Source organism: Ursus americanus, chromosome 27, assembly GCF_024610735.1.
Source record: "Ursus americanus isolate L20-20 chromosome 27, mUrsAme1.1.p, whole genome shotgun sequence".
Classification (NCBI taxonomy): domain Eukaryota; kingdom Metazoa; phylum Chordata; class Mammalia; order Carnivora; family Ursidae; genus Ursus; species Ursus americanus.
Window position 1 is genome coordinate 31,192,307 of NC_142153.1, and position 21,422 is coordinate 31,213,728.

At 47.3% G+C, this 21,422-nt stretch overlaps 1 protein-coding gene across 2 annotated transcripts in view; it reads right to left on the minus strand.

Annotated features, from left to right (window-relative positions):
• FBXO25 (F-box protein 25) overlaps nucleotides 1–18,996 on the minus strand; it is a 141,240-nt gene extending 122,244 nt beyond the window's left edge. The window contains exon 1 of one of the 2 annotated variants that reach the window (XM_045811176.2): nucleotides 17,037–18,996. The gene's annotated coding sequence lies outside the window, so the exon portion shown is untranslated. The remainder of the gene's footprint in view (nucleotides 1–17,036) is intronic. The other variant, XM_045811182.2, reaches the window with a different exon arrangement.
• Between the last annotated feature and the right edge of the window lie 2,426 nt (nucleotides 18,997–21,422).

Consider the following 21,422-nt stretch of genomic DNA (forward strand, 5'->3'; position numbering starts at 1 on the left):
GGGTCCTGGGATCAAGTTCCACATCGGGCTTCCTGCTTGGTGGGGAGTCTGCTTCTCCCTCTCCTCCTCTGCTCCTCCACCTTCACCCCGCTTGTGCTCTCTCTCTCTCTTGCTCTCTCTCTCTCATATAAATAAATAAAATATTTTTAAAAATTTAAACTCTATCATAGTCATTAATTCACACATTTCAACAAGGAAGGACAACGGATAGTACCCTGAGGATAGCATGAAATGAGGGCTGTTTCCAATGATGCATACTTTATATTAGTAAGTATTCCTCTTTTGGAAATACATATCTATTAAGAAATTTATTAGTAGGGGCGCCTGGGTGGCACAGCGGTTAAGCGTCTGCCTTCGGCTCAGGGAGTGATCCTGGCGTTATGGGATCGAGCCCCACATCAGGCTCCTCCGCTGGGAGCCTGCTTCTTCCTCTCCCACTCCCCCTGCTTGTGTTCCCTCTCTCGCTGGCTGTCTCTATCTCTGTCGAATAAATAAATAAAATCTTTAAAAAATAATAATAAAATAAATAAATATATTAGTAAATATTTCCTTTCCGGAAAACTTCAACTTAAGAATAAATCAAGACAAAGAGCCAGAATATCAGACTCCGTCTTATCACTTTTGAGTAGACAGCTTTTTCAGTTTAAATATATCGTGATTTGGTAAAAGATGTGTAAAGCCTTTTCCCTTGGACCCACTTTTTAGTTGCTAATGAGCTGAGCTTCTAAGCATTTTTAAAATATATCCTATTTCATAAACAACTATAATTAGTTAAATAAACTGTCTTGAGATTTAAAAATGTCAATGATAATGGGCCAAAAAAAAAAAATACTACTGGCCAATGGAATTCAATAGCAAATTAAAAAGATCATAGACCATGATCAAGTGGGGTTTATTCCTAGGATGGTTCAACATACACGAATCAATCAACGTGATACATCACATTAGCATGATGAAGAATAAAAATCAACGATCATAACAATAGAAGCAGAGAAAGCATCTGACAAAATTCAACATCCATTTACGACAAAAACTCACAAGGCGGCTAGAGGTGAATCTACTTTAACATAACAGAGGCCATATATGACAAGCCCACAGCTAACATCACACTCAATGATGAAGAGCTGAAAGCTTCTCCTCTAAGATCAGGAACAAGACAAGGATGCCCACTCTCATCACTTTTATGTACTGGAAGTCCTGACCAGAGCAATTGGGCAAAAAGAAATAAAAGCATCCAAATTGGAAAGGAAGAAGTAAAATTATCCCTGACTGCAGATAACATGACCTTATATGTATAAAACTCTAAAGACACCACAAAAAATACTTGAAACTAATAAATTCAGTAAGGTTGCTGGATACAAAGCCAACATTTAAAAAATCAGAAGCATTACTATACACAGATAAAAAACTATCTGCAAAGGAATTTAAGAAAACAATCCTATTCACAAAAGCATCAAAAAGAATGAAATACTTAGGAATAAACTTAACCAAGGAGGGAAAAGACTTGTACATTGACTACTATGAAAATACTGGTTAAAAAAAAATTAGAGAAGACATAAGTAAAAAGACATCATATGTTCACGGCTTGGAAGACTTAATATTGTTAAAAATGTCCATCCTACCTAAAGTGATCTACATAGTCAATGCAATCCCTATCAAAATATCAATGGTATTTTTTTATAGAAATGGTAAAAATATCCTTAAAACTCATATGGAAGCAAAGAAGATTCTAAAAAGCCAAAACAACTTGAGAAAGAACAAAACTGAAGGCATCACAGTTCCTAATTTCAAAATATATTACACATCTACAGTCTTCAAAACAGTATGTCTTTGTCATAAAAACAGACACTTGGACCAGTGGAATGGAACAGAGAGCCCGGAAATAACCCCATGCATGTGCAACAAGCGTGTCAAAAATATCCAGTGGGGTCAAGAGAGTCTCATCAATAAGTGGTGCTGCTGGGAAAAGTGAGTATCCACGTGCAAAAGAATGAAACTTTACCCTTACCTCACACCACACACAAAAATAAACTCAAAGTGGATTAAAGACTTACATGTGAGATCTGAAACTGTAAAACTTCTTTTTTTTTTTTAAAGATTTTATTTATTTATCTGACAGAGATAGAGACAGCAGCGAGAGAGGAAACACGAGCAGGGGGAGTGGGAGAGGAAGAAGCAGGCTCCTAGCGGAGGAGCCTGATGTGGGGCTCGATCCCAGAACGCCAGGATCACGCCCTGAGCGAAAGGCAGACACTTAACGACTGCGCCACCCAGGTGCCCCTGAAACTGTAAAACTTCTAACAGAAAACATATGGGAAAATCTTCATGATATTGGTTTGGGCAACGATTTCTTGACTATAACATCAAAAGCTCAAGCAACAAAGCCAAAAATAAATAAATGGCACTTCAAGCTAAAGGTTTCTGCACAGAAAAGTAAGCAATCAACAGAGTGAAGAGGCAATCTACAGAATAGGAGAAAATGTTTGCCATCCATAAACCTAAGAGGTCAATGTCTAAAATATGTCAGGAAGTACTAAAACTCAACAGCAGAAAAGGAAATAGCCCAATTAAGAAATGGGCAAAGGACCTAAATGGACATTTCTCTCTGGAGGACATACAAATGGTCAACAGACACACAAAAAGGTGCTCAACATCACTCATCATCAGGGAAATGCAAATCAAACACAATAAGATACGACCTCACACCTGTTAGGATGACTGTTATCCAAAAAACAAAAAATAGTAAGTGTTGGCAAGGAAGTAAAGAAATCGTAGAAATGTTTTTACACTGTTGGTGGGGATGCAAAACGGTGTAGCCACTGTAGCAACCAGTAGGTGGTTTTCTCAAAAAATTAAAAACAGAACCACCATGTGATCCAGCAATCTCAGGGAAATAAAAAGAATTGAAATCAGGATCTCAAAGAGATATTTGCACTCCCATAATCATTGCAGCTTTATTCACAGTAGCCAAAATATGGAACTGAAATGTCCATTAGCAGGTGAATGGAGAAAGAAAATGTAGTCTCTGACTACAATGGAATATTATTCAGCCTGAGAAGACGAAATCCCCCCACATGTGACAACATGGATGAATCTGGAGGATGTAATGGGAAATGAAATAACTCAGATACAGAAGCACAAGTACCGAATGATTCCATCTATAGAAGTACTGAGATTCATCCATCTCCTAGAGAAAGAGAGTAGATGGGGGCCCAGGGCGAGGGGAGGGACAGAGGGACACTGCTGCTCAGCAGCTGTGGGGTTTCGGTTACGGGAGATGAACTAGCTGGAGGATGGGCAGTGTGGTTCACAATGCTGTGCACTGAAACATTTGTTAAGAGGGAGGATCTTACCACACACACAGATGCACCAGCCCCTCAGGTCTAATTGGGGGAAAATCAATCTCACACCTATTTAACTTGATCGCCTGTGTTTGATGGTCAGAAAAATCTAGTAATTTTAGGCAAAGAGTGCTAAGGACTCATCTTGTACGGTCGTATAATTTTACATATAAAGGAAACAATGAGGTCCAGAAGAGATAAGGACTCTCCAAGGTCATACGACCTGTCACAGCAGAACCAACAACACTGATGGATGCTCCTTGATCCCTCTGCGGGGTGGACAAGGTCTCCAGCCCACGCCTCTCCTCCCTTGGAGTCCATGGCTCTTGACCTCATCTTACTACTGCTCCTTTGACCTGGTGTGGCCTCCACCTCCTTTTCTGTCATGTAACATCAGTCGTCCCCCAGGATCTGCCACGGGACTTCCTTCTGGGCCCTCATCCTGTCTCCTCTCTTCGGGATGGCACTCTGTCCCATGACTCAGGATCCCATTTATGCTCTTGTGCCTCAATCATGATGTTGGGGCCACTGTTCAATCTTTAGCAGGCTGCCCAGTGAAGGACACATTCAGGTGTTCAATAAATACCTTCTTCGTAAGAGTGGCACTCTCCAGATTCTGCACTTAGCTCAGCTCTCTCTTGACCAACTTAAACCTCTGGACTTACCACGTCCTTACTAGGAAGCCTTCAGTGCCTCCACTTTGCACAAAATGTGACATCAGACTCTGGTCCCAGCCCCTTCTGAGGAATGTGCCCCCTGCGCCCTCAGCCTGCCCTCCACACACCCAGGGCTGTGGAAGAGCAGCCGTCCTTAGACACACCTGCTTCCCCACCTACCCCGCCTTCTGTGTCCCTGCAAACAGGCTGGAATCCATAAAATTGCCTCTGTAGTCTCCTTGTGGACCACGATGCTCAAACCCTGGTAATTTCATGACACTCAACCTGATACCTTCAAAATCCATTTTAAACACGGTCTCCTCTGTAAAGCTCTGCTCCATGCTGCCCAGCCCCCAGATTTGGATGGGGGCTTTTTGGAGCACGCACTTTGCTTTTATTGCCACGCTTGCTTTGACAAGCCTTGCATTATCATAGTCTCTACGCTGACGTGTAAGGTTCCCTCAGAAGGGACTGGGACTCATTCATCATTTACATTTCACAGAGATTGTGTTTCAAAGTCCGGGGAATTGGACTGCATTTCACTGGGCAGCAGGCTTCCTAACTCAAGCCCAGGGCATTCCCCGCACGAACACTCCTGGAAATGCTGCAACATGAAACTCATTATTTTTCATATCCTACCCATCACTTTTTATCACATTGCTCAGATTTCCAATCTGCAACGTATAATAGGAAACAGGATTATTTTCTTATATTCTGAAAGATAACTAGTTTCTTTTTCAGTTGCTCTACTTGAAGGTAACACCATGAAAAGCTGACATATTAACTTAGAATGAAGTATTTCCTCGTTATTCTTTGACATGCTGTCCTGAGACAGCTCTAACATTAATAGAGCACATTGTTACGTGTGCCTCGCTCAACTGTATTTCCTGGGCGAGCAGGTGCCCGTGTGGGTTGGAGCGGGCTGTGGGTCTTCTAGCTGGCGTCTGCTGGGAGGGGGGCCGGCTGGGTTACAGTAACCATACAGGACTATTTGGTTTGTTTAATACAGCTTTAAAATTTCAGCCTGTGATCCTTTTACCTCTAAAAATAACTGAGATCCCACCTGCTTCAGAACCGACCGCTACGAATCCTTCCAGGAAGACCAGCTATGCTGGGGAGGATACTCAATCAGGAATTTTCTGTCACCACTATTAGGACTTGGATGGGGAACAATGTTTCCAATTCTCAAAAGGTAAAACTACCTTTCAAGTTAGAATTATCAAAATGTTAAAAAAAAATAAAATTCCAATTAGTCATTTTTAAAAAACTGTTTAAAACAAAAACAAAACCAAATAGAACTACCTAGCTGACAACAGGTACCTTCCTATTACGGCCACTACATTTGTACAGAGATAAAGAAAAGTTATCTATAACTGATCTGAATATGTCTGAGTGCAGACACCCAGCACGATTTCTTACTGAGCATGTGCACTCGCTAGTGTCGAGGGGGACTAGTTCCACCGCAGCCCGGAGTCACAGATGCCCGTGTGCGCTGAGCTTTGGGGCAGGACAGCAGAACCTGCCAGTTGTTGGTGGTGTGACAACAGCTGCGGTTCTGCCTTCTCATCCGCAAAGATAAACCAACGGCTCCTCCAGGAATATCGCGGGGGAGAGGGAAGACCCTGCAGATACGACTGTCCTCACTGCTGTTTCTTCCTATATGTGATTTCAGATAATCCGTTTTCTTCCTCTCTTGCCCTCCCCCCCCCGTCTGTCTCTCTCGGTATAACTAACTCATAGTACACACACGTGCTTGTGTGCACATCAGTGTGACAAGTCTTGACATAAGCACTCACCTGTGCGATTGTTGCCACAAGAAGGATAACGAACACACCTATCGCCCCACGGTCTCTTGCGCCTTTGGCAATCCCTCACTCCCCGCTGTCCCCAGACAACCAGGGATATGCCTTCTGTCACGACATAGTGTGCAGCATTCTCTAGAACTTTTAAGAATCTGAAATCATAAAGCATGCAGGCTCCTTCCTCAGCACCATTATTTCAAGGCTCATCCACATTGCTGAGTGTGACGATCGTTCATTGCAAGGGTCCAACGTCTCAACACAGTGAGACGCAACAAAACCTCGTTCACACACTCCTCTGAGTTCCAAAACCCTGATGCCGATGGTAGGATTTGAGTTCCTGATGTATTATAACCCGAAGCAGGTTTTACAAGGGGCGAACATGTTCCAGAGTTGCCCATCAAATATCCCATGAACACAACTTCCTGGGATTTGCCCAGCTCTGCTTTGCTGGGTTACTGGAATTTGCAACTTTGAGAACATTACACTTGCACAGTATGGGTGGCAAGAATGTATCTTCTTTTCCTGAGTGTGGGCCATACTTTATGGTCTCCTGGCAGCTGTACCTCTCTCTTCCTAGTGGGGCACTAAATTGCCCCAGCTCAGACTCTGTCTCCAGACGTGTTCGTGCTCGTGTGGTTTACAGATCAGCAAGAATTTGGAAAAACATTGTGTGCGGGCTGTGTGGCTGAGCATTCTGTAAGGAGGGCAGGAGGTGGGGCGCCTGCTGGGACTGGGTCCTCCAAGTGTATTTGCACTCTGAAGGACTGAGAGATTTGAAACATGAACCCTGCCACAGAGAGCTGGCTGGCTTACCAAGGCGTGTCCCGTCCTTGTTCATAAATGTTCTTAACCGTGTTCTATTTTTAAATGTTTAGGGTAAAAAGGCCCAGACTCCTTTAGGAAACAAGAGTCTCTTCTAGTTACTCAGGGAAGGAGCTGCTGGAAGGCCCACGATCCCGTTGTCTTGTGTAGTCGTGTTGAGATCCATCAGGACACAGCCTGGGGGCCAAAGAACTGCACACAGGGAAAAAACAAAACAAACAACAACAAAAACTGAGGAAACACCAATAAGGAAGAGGTACAGGAGACCAGCCTTATCAGTTCTTAAAGACATAGTCTGAAGCCTCTAATTGAAACAACATGGCTCTGGCCCCGTTGACACGCACACAAATGGACTGAAATAGAAAGTCAGGAAAATGACCCAAGCACACGTGGGAATTTAGTCCATAGAGAAAGTGTCATCTCAACAACAGAGGCAAACAGGAAGATTTGTGGATGGTAACAGGCAGCAGGGCAACCACTTAGAAAAAGATAAATGAAAAAATAAGAAGGAAAAGTGGTCCACACCTCACGCCACATACAGAAATAAACTTTAAATGGACAGAAATCTAAAAGCAAAATAACATGAAAGTTATGGCCCCCCCAGGCTGGTAGGACTAACCTTCCTGCAGGTCAGGATGATAAACTCTCTGCAGAATATTAACAAAATCAAGAGCACCGACAACAACCAAGAGTGAGCAGAGAGAAAGGTCTTCCCTGGGAACACAGGAGAGCCCTTATTTGAAAACCCACACTGAAAACCTACGGTGAGTCTGTGTCTAAAGGAGGCAGGAAGCCACTGTGGCGCTCACTGGAGGGTCCGAGGCCAGAGAGGGGTTGCAAGAGCGGTCAGATGTTCCAGAGGGAATCTTGGGAGAAGGAAGCTGCCCGAAGAGGGGGCAGTGCACACAGCCTGCCTATAATGTAAATTGTTCATCTTAAAGACCTGGTTTCTCTCTTCATCATATAAGAAATGTCATCAGAGGTTGTGAGCAAATATTTTCTATTTTTATTTACTTGAATTGCAGCACAAATTCTATTGGCTTGAATTGCAACAAAAACAACAGATCATATAAAGGGAGAGCTGAGTTCTTGGACTTCAGAGGACTCTGGAATCTGCGTGGCGGTGATGGGACCTCCTCCCTCCTTCTGGACCCAAGCGGAACACAGCAGAGAAGGAGTCGGAAATATTTAACATCAGAACATACATCAGCCAAGCAGATCACCCTCAGTCTACTGGCTAGCGTGCGCTGTCTGGACCCGAGCCCTGCTCACGCCGTGCAGCAGGTGGGGTGGGCCCGGCCATGCGGTCGCCTGGTTTCGGGAGTTAGCTGTGGTCTTGGTCAGATTATAGGATGGTTCTAGCGGACTGCTCATCACAGCACTCACTTCATGAGGGTTGAAGGTCTGAGCTGACGCTGCAGGCAGCACCTGCCACATCAGGAAAGCTATTCTTCGCTCAACTCCCGAAACTCTCAGCTCGTTCCTCAGTTTCCCTTGTTCCCAAGAATTAGTTTTCCACATAACTGGCCGGAGCATGCTTTAAACATTTGCATTAATTTTTAGTTACATACTGTGTAGTTTAGTAAGTCATATAAGTCTGTGAGGGTTTTGTAACAACAAGCCCACCAGTCCACATGGCTGCCCGCTGCCATTGCCCCTGAGACCAACGCTTTCAACTCCCAGCTGTGTTTGAGGTTTGCCTGCAAATTCACGAGCACAGCTCCATTACCGATTTTTTTCTTCTTAGCTATTCCCGATGGCTTTCCACGCTGTAAGGATTTTTCTTATTCTTTGTCCCTTCTTCTGACCACACACATAGCTCCCTATCCTCCCAATGTAAATGTAAGATAATTTTTAGATCAATATTGATTGTACGATTTTATACCTGAGTCATAAACTCCTTTCCTGGAGGACACCTTGCACTACTGGAATCAACAGGTGCCTTCCCCGCAGCTGCTGTGGCCCTGTGGTCCGAGTCCGTCACTTGCTCCCCCCTCCCTCCACCAAGCCTGCAGTCCTGGCCTGAGGCAGCTCTGTTTTCACCTCTGGGTTGGGCTTCCCATTTGGAAACCAGTTCCATTTGGGGAAAATTTTGTGAATTATTCGATAGCTTTGTCCTCCCATTTTCCTCCTTGAACTCACTGATATTGAAGTTCCTAAACAGATCCTCCAATGTTCTCATACTTTTTTCCACGTTTACAGTCTCAATCTTGTCGCTTTACTTTCTGTGATTGTGTCGACTTCAAGTACAACTTTTATGGAATTCAAGGATTTCTATCAGATTTTACGTTCCTGGCTCTTTTTGTTAACTTGCAAGTTCACTTTCTATAACCTGCTGTTCTCTTGAAGTGTCTTTCCCTCTCCATCTGTCCCTCCTGTGTCTGTCTGTCTCTCCTCCCTGGGCTGGGAGGGTGGGGTCACACACACTCTCCACACGTGAGTGACCAGAGTCATGGAGCAGGTTTGGGGCAGTTCTCGTGCAAGCTGAATTTGTGGGATGTCATTGGAAAACAATGTTTTTTATTTACTAAGTTTATTTGCTGCCGGAAGAGCTTCTCTTTCTTGGATAAAAAACACAGGCCCAGGACTTTTCTGCTTCCTTTTAAATGAAAAAAAAGTTATTCTGTCACTTTAAGTCACAAGCATGGTATCAGTTCAGGAAATTATCCACTTCTTTTTTTTAACTTTTTTTTTTTTAAGATTTAGTTTATTTATTTGACAGAGAGAGGCAGCGAGAGAGGAAACAGAAGCAGGGGGAGTGGGAGAGGGAGAAGCAGGCTTCCCGCTGAGCAGGGAGCCCGATGCAGGGCTCGATCCCAGGACCCTGAGATCATGACCTGAGCCGAAGGCAGACGCTTAACGACTGAGCCACCCAGGTGCCCCAAGGAAATTATCCACTTCTTTATAAAATACAATTCTGATATCTAACTTAAATTGAGGACTTCTCACTGTCCCTGCCAAGGCCCATGGCAGGGCAGGGGCAGGGCGGCGTCTCCTCTCCTGTGCTCACTTGCCCCAGCGACTATCACTCCGCTGACCACCCAGGCTGGGAGAGGTGAGAGGGAGGGAGGGAGAAGGAAAATGTCCCTGACTGGGTGGGTGCTCCGGACTCTGGGTGCTCTGGGCAAGCAGGCCCTTAGAACGGACCGCCTCAAAGGCCTGAGTCCCGACTGCTGGGACAGTCCTGGCGGCTGGGACAGCACCTGCACCTTTACCCCTGGGGCCAGCGCTCCTGGGGGAGCCACTCCCCACTTCAGGAGGTCAGGCAGCGCCAGTCCTCGGCTCTGCTCCTGGAGAAAGACAACTCTTTCCTAATTTAATTTTTACATCTTTTCTCCTGCTCCGCTCCTCCCTCTGCATTACGCCTAGCTTTAGATGCTAAAGGCATGTTTCACTCATCAGTCTCCGGAACCCCAACTCCCAGGGACTCTTGAGCTGCTGAGTCATTTCTTTAAAATTGCCCTCAGTAGATGTGATGTACTTGCAGGTGTAACACCGTATATACGTCTCTCGTCTCTCATCTCTCGGAAGAGGCCTTGAAAAAGCTCCCCCTGCTGATCATTTAAGCCTCTCTACAGGTGCGTGGCTTAAAGTCCTGTTACTGGTTGGGGTCGTCTAGTTTGCAAAGAAGGCTTGCAGCAAGGTCATGGCCGTGGCCCCGTTTTAACATCCTGCTAGACAGGCGTCCTGCCATTCACCCAACCAGGACCCCTGGTTCAGAGAGAGCCCCGGTTTGCCGCTGCCCTGGATGGGACAGCTGTCTGTGTGTCAGATGTGTGCTGGACCCTGCTTGCTCCTCCGGGAGCTGGCCCCTTCTGCCCTGCGTTCATCCTCAGGCTCTCCTCCCCGTGTCTACACTGCTCTGGGCTCCTGACGCTTACATGCTAGCTCTGTCCCGTCTGCTAATAATTCCGTTACTATTCTCCCATCTACTTCCCAGCTTCCAAAATTCTGCGGCTGGTGCTGAGTCACTTTTATTTTTATCGGCTATATTTTTCAGAAATCGTGCTTTAATTTTAGAGAGGTTTTGAAGGATACATGCAAAAATGCTTCTGTTCAATCTACCATGTTTAACAGGACCTCTGATACTCTTCCCCAACGTCTCAACATCTAGCAGTATTAGATATGTATTAGCTGTTCAAAATAGGTTTTTTAAATGATGGAAACACATGCTCTGGTGTTTCCACGTACTTGTCTTTCTCTTATTTAGTGGTACCTACTTCTATCTTTACTAATTTTATTTTTCAGTGTAGAATGTTCAGTCTTGAAATTTCATTACTTTTTTTTTTTTTTTTTTTTTTTGCTTGAGAAAAATGCCTACTACTATGACTTTGGCTAAACATCTTTGTGACTAGAACTTTCTCCTGTCTCTCCGGTCAACACCTCTTTTTCTTTTTCTTTTTTTTAAGATTTTATTTATTTGACAGAGATAGAGACAGCCAGCGAGAGAGGGAACACAAGCAGAGGGAGTGGGAGAGAAAAAAGCAGGCTCCCAGCAGAGGAGCCTGATGTGGGGCTCGACCCCAGAACGCCAGGATCACGCCCTGAGCCGAAGGCAGACGCTTAACGACTGCGCCACCTAGGCGCCCCAACACCTCTTTTTCGACTTTTATTTACCTCTCAACTGTGTATCTCTACTTAGATATTATTTAAAAATCCACTTACAGAACATTCACCTGAAAACCCGTTGCTGGGAGCTGGCAGCCCTGCTCCAACCCTCCCCCACACAGTGGTTCCCGGAGGCAACAGGCTGTGAGCCCTCGATCATCTGGAAGTCTAACTCTTACCTACAGGATGTGGTCTCCAAGTGCATAAGCTGTTGTCCTGTGATGGGTCAGAAGGGCCGCCCCAGGCACTGCCCGCGTCCAGAATCTCGGTTTTACATTTGTAGCAAGTTCTCAGGCCACCCATTAAGGAATATATTCTCCCTCCCTGCTTTATCCCTCAGCCCCCAACTCCTGCTGACCCCCAACACCCCACTGTGCACACAGGTTGGGCGCCACTGGCCTCCTCCCCATGCATAGCAGGGTGTCTCCAGAAACAAACTGTCTGCCAGCACATCCGTTACAAGATTGACAATAACTTAATTGACAGAAAGTATCCATATTATAGAAACGTGAGTCATAAGGTTACACATCAATGAAAGGTTCTCTGTCTGTATAACACACAGCGGACAGGAGCCCGGGTCAGCGGGTGGAGGCGGGTCTGTGTCTGGAGGCGACTGTGTTACGAGCTCCTAGATAAGGGTGCTGTGTGGCTCCCTGTGCTGTCTGCGGCAGCAGCCCCGACAGGTGTGTGACCAGCCAACGCTAAGGTGGCTGGCCTGTCGGAGAAACGCAATCCCAACTCTGTTCACTCTAATGTGGCTTCCAAGTGCCCACTGGCCAGCAGCGGGTGTGGACACAACACAATCCTACCCAGCTGGTGACTTGCTCTGCTAACCAGAGATCCTGGAGGAGCAAAGCCGTTCTCTGTGTGTTCTAGAGGTTTCCATCTGCCTCCTTTGATCATAACACAACTAGAGCTGATTTTGATGGAAAGAGTTCTGGGTTTCTTTAATGGTCTTGGCATTAGGAAACCCTGCTCTTCAGATGGTAACCTCTGGGTTAAAGCTGCTGGCATCTTCCGGCTATAACCAAGATCACAGGCATGCCAAGTGCCCTTTGGTCTTACTGCCTCCCTAGGACTGGGTACAGACCCTGTGCTCAGCTCCGGTCACACTCCCTCCACCCCATCCTCCCTCCTCGCACCTGACCACATCTGCCGGCTGCTCACCCGATCCCACAGCTTTCCTTCTTCCCCAAACCTCTTCCCCTGGCGTTCAGGGTGGCACAAAATCCAGCTCTAGTTTATCTGTCCCATCCTGTCCCCCAGCTGCCCTCCAGGAAAATGCCATTTTAGTCAGAATTGCAGTATTTTGAGAATCCAATTGTAGAGAATGGAATCGACCTTTGCTTATTTAGTCACAAAGGCTGCATAAAAGCATGTTAATCAGCTAATAAAACTGTGGAGAAGGATGAAGATTCAGACGGTAGTGAGCCTCCAGGGGTAATCCCAAAGCCACAGCGCAGGACTGGGCTGCTAACGGAGGTGTCATTCCCAACGCAATGAGGAACCGGCCGCTAGGACTGGGAAGGGCCCTCTCCCTCCATCTCCAGAACCGCACTGGGGCTCACCAGCCCCACTCCAGCAATGAGTGCCTCCCTCCTGGGCTCTCCACACCGCCCTCGGTTCCCAATGAAGACCCCCGTGAGCCCAGATACTCGGTTGACCCTAAGTCAGCTCAGGGGCCGTGGGAACAAGTCCAGGAAATGCAGCACGAAGCCTGGACTGGCATGTGTGCAGGTACGTTTCGTAGCTGTCTACTTCAAGCTCTTCCGCAGACTCTGCAAGCCTCTGAACATGCTTAGCACCTTTTGTTACTGGAATTTGTTACTCTTACGCATTCCCTCTCCCGCAGTCTACCTACCCTCTGGAGCACGCTCAACTCAAGCCTGGGGCTTTGATATGTGTTTGCTGAAACTCAAGCCCACCACATCCTGCTTTAGGGTGGATGGGTAACAGCCAGGAGGACGTGACATCCACGGGACACGGAGGGGAGACCACCAGACGCTGTCCCTGGAAAGCAGTCACTTCTCAGTTGTGTGGGCCGGGTCCGAATTGCATGTAAACGTAATAGGCGCATAACATAAAAAAAATCTTCATCGTGCATGTATTACGTATAATAAATGCATATTTTGCATGTATATTCCTATCCCAGATTTCCATCCCTGAGGAAAATAACTTGTATTCTCTCTCTCTCTCTTTTTAAAGATTTTATTTACATGAGAGAGAGAGTGAGAGAGAGCACAAGAGGGGAGAGGGTCAGAGAGAGGGAGAAACAGACTCCCCACTAAGCAGGGAGCCCAGTGCAGGACTTGATCCTGGGACTCTAGGATCATGACCTGAGCCGAAGGCAGTCGCCCAACCAACTGAGCCACCCAGGCACCCATGCATTCTCTACAAACCTAGCTCTCAATGCATATGTGTATAACCTAAGTTTAGTAGAAAAGAGACGTTTGTGTAGATTTTATTGGGGAAACATTCAAAGTTAGGAAGATGGATCAGAGGACTGTTACATGACCCTCTTGTCCTTTGAATGGGCTTCTTGTTCTTTTTTTTTTTTTTTTTAAGATTTTATTTATTTAGGGGCACCTGGATGGCTCAGTCAGTTAGGCATCTGCCTTCGGCTCAGGTCCCAGGTCCTGGGATCGAGTCCCACATTGGGCTCCTTGCTCAGCGGGAAGCCTGCTTCTCCCTCTCCCACTCCCCCTGTTTGTGTTCCCTCTCTTGCTGTCTCTCTCTGTCAAATAAATAAATAAAATCTTTTAAAAATGTATTTATTTATTTATTTGCCAGCGAGAGACCGAGCACAGCAGGGGGCGGAGGCAGAGGAAGAGGGAGAAGCAGACTCCCCACTGAGCAGGGAGCCCGACGAGGCTCAATTCCAGGACTCTGGGATCACAACCTGAGCCGAAGGCAGACACCTAACTGACTGAGCCACCCAGGCGCCACGTTTTTCTTTCTTTCGATGGATAGGATTGTTTTTGAAATACTTATTTTCAAATAAGTTTGCTGAACTAGTACTGAAAAGTGAACTAGCACTTTTCAAACCTTACTTCCGTTGGGAAATTCACAGTGGGGGAGGAGCACACATCAAAGCAGACTGTGGTGCAGAACTAGGCATGTGGCCAGGCTGTGACCTACCTCTTTCCTACTGGGGCCTGAGGGTGTGAGAGTGACATCGTGAGGGTATTTTCCAATCAGCTCTTGTTCAAAAACTGTTTACTATTTAAAATTACTAAATCACAAATGAAAGACCATTAGCTTTTGTGAATGACCCCAGGACGCACCAATCATGGGTCAGATGCGGCACCTGAGCACAGGAAGTGCTGAAGGACAGGTGCAGGGAGGTGGGTCCCGGCACCTGCCTGGTCTTGCAGCGGCTGAACACCTTCCTCCAGACACTAACCTCTATTCTGTTTTTCTCATCTGTAACATGCAAGAGGTTGGGATTCAATGCAGATGATCTTTAGGTCCCGCAAATTCTAAGATTAGCAGAATTTTGGGACACCTGGGTGGCTCAGTGGGTTGGGCGTCTGCCTTCGGCTTAGGTCATGACCCCAGGGTCCTAGGATGGAGTTCCACATTGGGCTCGTTGCTCAGCGGGAAGCCTGCTTCTCCCTCTCCTTCTGCATCTCCCCCTGCTTATGCACGCATGCTCTCTGTCTCTCTCTCTCTCTCTCTCCCCCCTCTCTCTGACAAATAAATACATAAAAAAAATTTTTTTCATTAGCAGAATTTTAATTTACAGGGAGGCAATGTGCTGGAACCATGCCGCACATTATACAGGTCTTTCTGCAGGCACGCTGTCACAGGCTGGCCACCTTGCCTTCTGCATCAACACTGCACCCCTCCCCCTTCCCCTCTCCTGACCTGTTCCTAACCCTACAAGCAAGGGAAGTCAAGAGAATTTAGTAGTAAGTGATAAAAAACAATGTAGGACTAAATGAAGTGTGATTTTTTCCCAGCTTGATAAATCCAAGATTAAAGTGACAATAACATATACAATTTTACTTAGAAAGTCGATTCCCAGACGCAGACATTTGCAAGTATATGTTTAAGAAATAGAGAATTGCAAATAATCGTCACCAATTCTGCATTAGAGGTCAAACAGCAAAGCAAAGAGAAGGGAGGAAGGCAGCAGGACGTAAGCAATGTCGAACTATCCTCCTCAGACTGGAGCAGATCAGGATGTGGTCTGCTTTTCCCCAAACACTCAGCACTCAGCGCACTCGGGCTCATGGGGGGCTGCTCGGAGCGGCAAGCCCAGACACACTCCCACCTGTGCCTGAACCAGAAGGCAGACACTTCCACTATAGGAGCAAACCTCTGTCAGATCAGGAACCCCAAATGGACTCTTATTTTGCTTCATTTAGAAAATGCACCTTTTTAGAATGAGACTGAGAGATTGTAAGTGCTCTGGGGCCAGAACCGGGTCTCCATGGTATGTCTGATAAACACAAGCACTTTATTCAAACTTCAAATATGCAACCATAATTAGCCAAAGACACTCTGTGACGCTTTTATCCGTGGTCGTCATAAATGCAGGCTGGGATAAACCAGCAGCACACAAAGAACACTCAGCATGAACACTTACAATTATGCTGCATGAACAGGCACCAAATCGCCCTTTGTAAGGAGAAAGAAGCCAAACGTTTGCATGCGTTGTCTGATTGTGATTACAGAACTGTATTTCCTGCTGGATCCGTAAAGAACAAACTTAGGTTTGACACCAAAAGCAAAGGAAACAAAAGCAAAAATAAACTATTGGGACTACACTAAAATAAAAAGCTTTTGCCCCACAAAGGAAACCATCGACAAAAGGAAAAGCCAATCTTCCCCATGGGAGAAAATATTTGCAAATGATCCAGTGAGGAGCTAACATGCAAAGTACAAACAACTCCTACAACTCAGGAGCAAAAAAGAATCTGATGTAAACATGGACAGAGGATCTGAACAGACATTTATCCAAAGAACACATGGTCAACAGACATGAAAAGATGTTCAACACCCCTTATCATCAGGGAAATGCAAATCAAAACCACAATGCGATACCACCTCACACCTGTCAGAATGGCTAAAATCAAGGACTCAGGAAATGATAGATGTTGGTGAGGATGTGGAGAAAGGGGAACCTTGTGCACTGTTGATGGGAATGCAAGCTGGTGCCGCCTCTGGAAAACAGCGTGGTGGTTCCTCAAGATGTTTAAAATAGAGCTACCAGATCATCCAGTAATTCCGTTAGTGGGCATTTACCCGAAGAAAACGAAAGCATGAATTTGAGAAGATATGTGCACCCCTATGTTTATAGCAGCATTATGTACAATACCAAGGTTTGGAAGCAACCCCAGCTGTGGACAGACGAAGGGATCAAGAAGGAGTGTGTATACATAATGGAATATACTCGGCCATAAGAGAGAATGTGAAGTGAAGCCAGTCAGAGAAAGACAAATACCATAGGATCTCACTTGCATGTGGAATCTACACGTAAAACAAACCCGAGCTGGCGGGTAGAGAACAGACTGGCGGCTGCTGGAACCAGTGGAGGGGGGTGGGGTGTTCAGTGACACGGGAGAGGGGGTGAAAGTACAAGCTTCCAATTCCCCAGGGACACAGTGGTGCTGCGGTCAGCACTCCTGTGTCATGCACTGAAAGTTGCTAAGAAGGATATTTCAGTTCTCATCGCTAGAAAGATGTCTAACATACGGTGATGTTAACTGGACGGCTAGAGCCGCGGTATGCATGAGTATCAGGTCGTGCTGTACCCCTGGAGCTACTGCTGTCAGTAGACGGAAAACACTGCACGTACTCACCATATGCAGCTTGACAAGTCTGCCTGGTTCAAATCATGTGTGCAGACCTGTGAGTCGTGAAGGCCTGCTGTTTTCCCGCTTCTCCTGCATTTTCATAGCAGTCCCCGTGTGGTTCTTGACGCCTCGGACGAGGATATGGAACTCGTGCACTGGAGGAGCGTTGCGGTGAAGAGTCTGTAACCCGCACGATTCGGGCTGTGTGGGGAAGAGCTCGCACCTGCTATAGCCGGGCCGTGGTCGGGGGTTTCCACGGTCACAGCCTCTCTCTACAGCTGCTCATTGGTGCTCAGATGTCCCCGCGCAGTAAAACACACATGGTACTCTGCAAGGGAGGGATGGCTGACCGAGCCTTACCCTACAAGTAGGGGGGGGTTGCACCGTGATGGTCTGAATATGCTGCCTCTAGACATGTTCCCTCTGACGATAAACCCTCGCGTAGACAGATCATTTGCTGTTGGAGCCAGAAGCCCAGGAGCTAGACCCGCGATCCACTGCCACACTGCGAGCAGTGACGGACAGATGATCCACCATCACGCTGAGCGCAGAGACGGATGGAGGTGGGGGCCTGGCCTCCTGGGCCTTCGCTTCCCTGGCTGCAAGAGGTGAGCATTGGACGGGAAGCTCCCCACCTGCCACGTTCTCACTCACATGTCCTGACTTTCCTGCTCTCTGCGCCGGGAGGTCCCTGGATGAGTGGCTATGGAACTGAGTAAGCTGCTGAAAGCGTTCGCAAAGTCCCCTGGAACTCTGTCTCTACAAGGGAGCGTGCGTGTCCTGGGCTGGAATCTAGCTGGCTGACTGTATGCCAGCGAGTCTTTTCAGACGGCTCCGCAGATGGACTGGTCACAGGAATGCCAGGTGTTGCAAGGGGCCCCCCTGGGGATGCCGAGGTCAGGGAGGGGTCAGGGACAGTCCTTTCTCTTCCCGGGGAAGGTTGGCCTTGGTTTTCCACACCCGTCTTCGTGCACATGGCCCATCGCCAGCAGCGTGCAGGGAGGGGCCGAGAGAGCCTCTGTCCTAACTGCGGGGTGCAGAGGTTCCGGTGCAAGCTTGCCTCCATGTCACAATGGGTCACCTGAGGGCTCTCCCTTCTAGAGGCAGCTCTTTGACGGCGAAAGGAGAATGGATGAGGCAGGCAGCTGGTGACACACCCTAACAAGAGCAGTCGTCGAAGCCCAAGGGAGATGTTCAAACCAAGTGTGGTGTGAAGGCGTTTGTTAAGGACTTTTTTTCTGCACAGTCTCTGTGATAGGTCCCTTGATCAGTGGGGCTCCCGAGGACTCGAGTGTGCGTGGAAGCCACAACCCACAGACGCCATGGATCAGTAACTGTCAGCCGGGTCTTGTGAATGCCGCAGTGGAGGGTGGGGGTCACAGAGCGGGCCAGCTGTGCTGGGTCCTGTGACATCTGTCCATGTTTTCAGAGGGTTTCACCTTGAACAATATTCTCTTAGGATGATCTCCTCGTAAATAAGAAGGGACCTCAGGAGTGGATTTCAACAGTGAAACGTTACACAAAACTGACACCTCAGTTATGGAGAAAACCACCTGGGGACTGATTCTGCCATGTTACCAGCAGCACAAAGTCTTATCATTCCTTAGAGCTGGACCTCCTCAGGAAGAGGCACCTGGTGTTCAAATGCTTGCAGGGAGAATGCTCCTTGACTTAGCTAGGTCACCCGCCAGTGTCCGAACCAGTCCCATGCCCAAGCGCAGGGATTCTCCAGTGGCTCTGAGCCACGGACCCTCACCTGGCCAGGGAGGAGATGCCGAGCAGCAGACAGCTGTGGCTGCCCGGGTGCGTTGCTGAAGCCAGACTGCACACTTCACAGCCAGGACCCGGCTTGTGCCCCACGCAGCTCGATGGGGGTAAAACGGAGATCAAAGTGTTGTGTCGACACAGAGAAAGGTCAAGGACTCCCAGTCTGGTCTGAGAGCTTCCAGAGCTTCGAGCGAGCGTGAGCGTCGAGCTTCCGGGTTTCACAAGGGTGCGGCATCTGAGCTGCCTTTGAGGAGTTCCTAAGAAAACCTGGTATGGACTTTCGGATGTCTTCCTCAAGCCCCGGTCTGAGTGCGTGGGAGTGACGTTACCTGCTCGGTTCATTCTGAGGGTAGGACGAGAGGCCCCTCCCCCATCCTTGGATGTCTGGCTGCTGAAATGACCACTTCATCTTTCTTCGAGGGAAAATACATCATATATTACACATTTGAAGCCCAACGCGTCTGTCCAATCCACGGTTAAGGTGTGAATTAAATACCGGTGGGTATGTGCCCCCGCGTCTCCTGTTTCTGCCCGGCCTGCCTTATGTAAGCCTCCCGCGAGACAGGTTTCCAGCTGTTTGCTCGTACAGATGCAGACTTTGGGCTCACCTGGCCCACCAGTCCAGGTGAGCGAAGTGGGGGCTCCTCACTGTGTGGATACCAGGAAAAACGGGTCTGCACCAACATATGAAACTGATTTTTGAGCAAATCGGAAATCCTGTAAGTTTAGAACTTTCTAAATGAAATCTAAATAGAATTAATTTGTAAAGTAAGTATTTTAAAGAGACGTGGAGATGAGATCTACTGAGCTGGGAGTTTGGGCCTGCGGGTGAGGGGGGAGTTGTCAGTTTCCTTCTCAGAAGCACAGCCCGCGCTTCCCCGACCCACCCCCCCGCCCCACACACACACACCTGCGGAGGAGGCCCTGCCGACATGCGACACGCGTTAGCTTGGGCGGCTTTCACTGTAGCTGGACCATCCATCCGACTGTAAAGAAAGCTGGAAAGGGCTCCAGCCCCGGTTTTGAGAGAGGCATGGGGCTGGCCAGTCATCCACGCCCCTGGGACTCCGTGTTTGCTGGGTGTCCAATTCTGCGGTGGACCAGGGATGTCCGGGTGAACTCTCCCGGGGGTGGGCGTGTGTTCTGTCTGTGCAGGGTGGCAGCCACATGTGGCTACTGAGCGGATTTTTTAAAAAGTCTATTTCAGGGTGCCTGGGTGGCTCAGGTCATGATCCCAGCGTCCTAGGATCCAGCCCCATGTCGGGCTCCCTGCTCGGTGGGGACTCTGCTTCTCCCTCTCCCTCTCTCTCTCTGCCCCTCCCTCTCGCCCTCTGCTCATGCTCTGTCTCTCACTTTCTGTCTCTCAAATAAATAAATAAAATCTTTTTTTTAAGTCTATTTTAAAAATGTACCAAAGCAAAGAGGCCAGGAACCCACAGAGCTGAAGCAAAATGATACTTACATAAGACCCACATGGAAAATGATTGCTCCTGAGAGGCTGAGCTGCCAGAGGGCATTTATTATTGAGCATGTACTATATGCTTATCTGCTGCTTAATAATAGTATTAGCTATTTTTGCTACCAAATAATTTAAGGACACAGTCACTGCTCTCAAGGTAACATGAGTCTTATTGCAGTAAGGCTAATAAAATAATGTCAGCAGAATGAGGATATAAATAAGAACATCTCCCAGAGCATGGCCATGCCACACCTATTCTGTTATGCACAGCTGTTACTTGCAAAATGATCTGTGTAAGTTTGGGAAATGCTAGCTTGGCAAACATGAATGGGCATCTTTACTGAAAATTTTCTCAGAGTCCCTGTGCATTTTAAATGTCCAAGAGTATGAGATAGTGAGCAATGTTTGCCCCAATATTTGACCACAGGCACATTCCCTCGGGGAAACATTTTGTGGGATCAGTGCTTCTTGAAGATACTAGGGCAGGTGCATGTATCTGTAATTAGTGCTAAATTGGTGGTACAGATTAATAACTTATTTGAATTCTAGCCAGGCTCCAGAGTGTCAGAGTCCAGGGAGAAGGACAGGAGGCAGGTGGGAAGGGAGTGGGCACAAGGTAATAACATTTCCCCTGCCATCCATGGAACAGGGACTGAAAAGCTCTAGCACAGGTGCTAACTCTGTGGGAGACTGAAGACAATGGGGTGAGCAGACAGAAGAAGAGACTGAGAGGTTTCCAAGGAACCAGTGAGTCTCACGGATGGACTTTCAGCATCAATGCAGCGTCTGGCACAAAGTAGGAATCTCAGTGAATAAGTATACGATTGAACTGAGGCCTGCACTAGTGAGGACCCACTCTGTGGACGTGAGGGCTATGGCCAAGGTCTCACGAAATCTGGAGAGCTGGAAAGAAGGAATGATGATCCGGGGGAAGAGGACTTCATGAGTATTTCCATTTCTTCTAAGCTAACATTTCCCTTCTATCAATATCCATGATTATCTTACACGAAGTTAGTTATTTCTGTGTCTTTCTGCTTTGAATAGGGCACCCTTCACCTTTGAATAGGGCACCCTTCACCCTTCGTCGCGTCCTTACCAGGAGAAGCATTGATGGCCACGTTACACCTAATAGAATGCTAATATAATATAACGAATAATAAGGTTTA